Source organism: Delphinapterus leucas, chromosome 18 (assembly GCF_059928025.1).
Source record: "Delphinapterus leucas isolate spDelLeu-1000000601 "Yukka" chromosome 18, BTC_Dleu_Yukka2, whole genome shotgun sequence".
Classification (NCBI taxonomy): domain Eukaryota; kingdom Metazoa; phylum Chordata; class Mammalia; order Artiodactyla; family Monodontidae; genus Delphinapterus; species Delphinapterus leucas.
In genome coordinates, this window is record NC_143146.1 from 12,277,296 (window position 1) to 12,279,654 (window position 2,359).

Consider the following 2,359-nt stretch of genomic DNA (forward strand, 5'->3'; position numbering starts at 1 on the left):
AAATGTAGGCGTGCAATCATTTCTCCAGCGGCACATTTCCAATTCTATTCCCATGTTTTTCTGTGCTCACATAGTCCCAGCAAGGCATGTAACTCAGTTGAAATACTAATGTTAATTGCAAAGACCCAAGTCTGTGTATACACAGGCAAGGACAAGTACGTATTGCTGCTGCCAGGTCCAGACTAACTGTGAAATGCCATCAGTTATAAGATGCATCAGGATTCTGAGATGTTAGTGAAAACTACATACATATATACTTAATATATAGTATATTAGCATATATAGTTTTTATTTATATTTATTAGTAGTATCAATATTATTAGTATCGTTATATATATCATTAGTATATAAGAATTAGTGAAATAATTCTGATGAATTCTAACAATTCTAATTAATGAGGTAGTTCAGTGTTACTTCCTTCTTTCAGTTTTGTGGCAATTAAACAATGCCTGTCATATATTAAGTACTCATTCAATGTTAGCAGTTATTCTTTTATTATACGTGTGGCTATGACAAAATCCCAGCCCTCCAGAAAGGCATGGGTCCTGAGGTTTAGATTTAAAAATGGGATCCAAAAGAAGTAATATAAAAAAAAAAGAAGTAATATGTGTGATTACTAAGTGAGTGGAACCCTAGTCCGTCCTTCCTTTCCTGAGGAATCGCTATACACCATCTCTCCTTTGATCCAGCTACTAAGCCAGCATTTACTGAACTCTTTCTATGTGTGGAGCTGTGCAAAGAGCCCTCCAGACTTGCGGTCAGCATTCAACAAATCAAGTGCAGGGGTCTGTGGCAGTGCTGGATGGCGATGTTTGGAGGCCCTAAGCATTGCTCATCTGTGTTTAAAGGTGGAAAACGATCAGGGAGACAAAAGACAGCTGAAAACAAAGGAACAGTGTGGGGAGAAATTGGAAAAGAACAAGGCCTTTTAAGGCCTTCCATCTTTAGATGATGGAAAAAAGCAAAGCATTGAACGAGGAATGGGAACTAATGTCCAGTCCTGTGTTTCTCCAAGTCAATGTGGGGCTAACGTTTCCTTCCCATATCTCAATTTTGAGCATCATGAGGAATCATCGAGGTTTTTACGTCCACTTCATTATTTCATTAAGGAACAGTGTGAAGCCTGATTTTCTGTATTTATCAATTATTGTATAATGTGTTCTCAACACAGTGGAAACACCTAATCTACTGACAGAAAAGTCTGTTAAGCAATATTCCTTTCCATCACGGCCTGGGAGAAACTTGATAACTGATGTACAAAAAAGTCCCTGGCTTTTAGTAAAGAACCTTAGAAAACAAAACAAAAAACAAAATCTCTGTGTCAGCAACAAAAATATCTTTGTGAGGCAGGCTCTAGTAGAAGAAACACAACCACCAAATAAGGAACATGAGCTTCTTTTCTTTTTTTTTTTTGCATTTATATAAATAGACTTTTGGATAAAAGGGCAAAGGACAAGACCTTTCCATTAAAATAACATTTTTAAAGCTGTTCATTATAGTAAAAAATTTTGCTCTAGGACAAGAGTGGCACACATATATAATAAATATGTATATAAAATATTTACATATATTAAATATTAGTTCTTTTATATAACTAAATAAGTATAATGTATATGTAGCCTATAAAGGTCTAGAAATAAATATACAAGCATAAGCATGGCCAAAAATAGCAGTGATTGAGTGACTTAAAGATCTAGAAATTCTTCTGGAAGCCACTTTCCAGTAAAAGCAGAGTCTCTGATGAATTCTAAGCTTGTCTTACTGATAATATCACCTCGAGATGCTGACCAATGGAAATAAATAATTGATCAAAGTTAAAGCTTGGGAACTCTGGAGCACAGTGACCGCCAGCAGGGAGGGCGTGCTGGGTGCCTGAGTCAGGTCTTCAGGGTAACAGGTCAGAGAAATTGGCTGGTTCAAGCCTAACCCACCAGGAGAGTGAGTTGAAGATTCAGGAGCAGATCACTGAACCCTCAGGGGAAGAGCTTCGGGCCTCACAGGGGACCTCAACCAGGACTAGTCATCTCTCAGGCCCGAGGTCACTCTCTCCATTTCTCTGGCTACCTGGTTTCCCATGTGTTCTGCATCAGGCTTTCCCAAATGCCAAGAATTCGGGTATCAGTGAGATGCTCCAGGGGGAACTTAGTAAGGGAAGCTTAGGGGTGTAAATTGGGCCTCGAGCAATGGAAATGGACGTGTGTACTTGCGCACTGATCAGTTGATGATCGTAGAGGAGGGAGGGGAGGCATAGAGGGAAACAGAAAACACCCAGGGCCTTCTAGCCCCATGAATGGGGTGGCTCCAGGACACAAAGGGTGATGCTCAGAAAGTCACCAGTGAGGGCCGTGAGGGACAAGGC

General features: G+C 39.7%; 1 pseudogene; it reads right to left on the minus strand.

Moving 5' to 3' along the window:
• Nucleotides 1-589: 589 nt before the first annotated feature.
• LOC115803266 (U6atac minor spliceosomal RNA) lies at nt 590-692 on the minus strand (annotated as a pseudogene).
• Nucleotides 693-2,359: the final 1,667 nt, after the last annotated feature.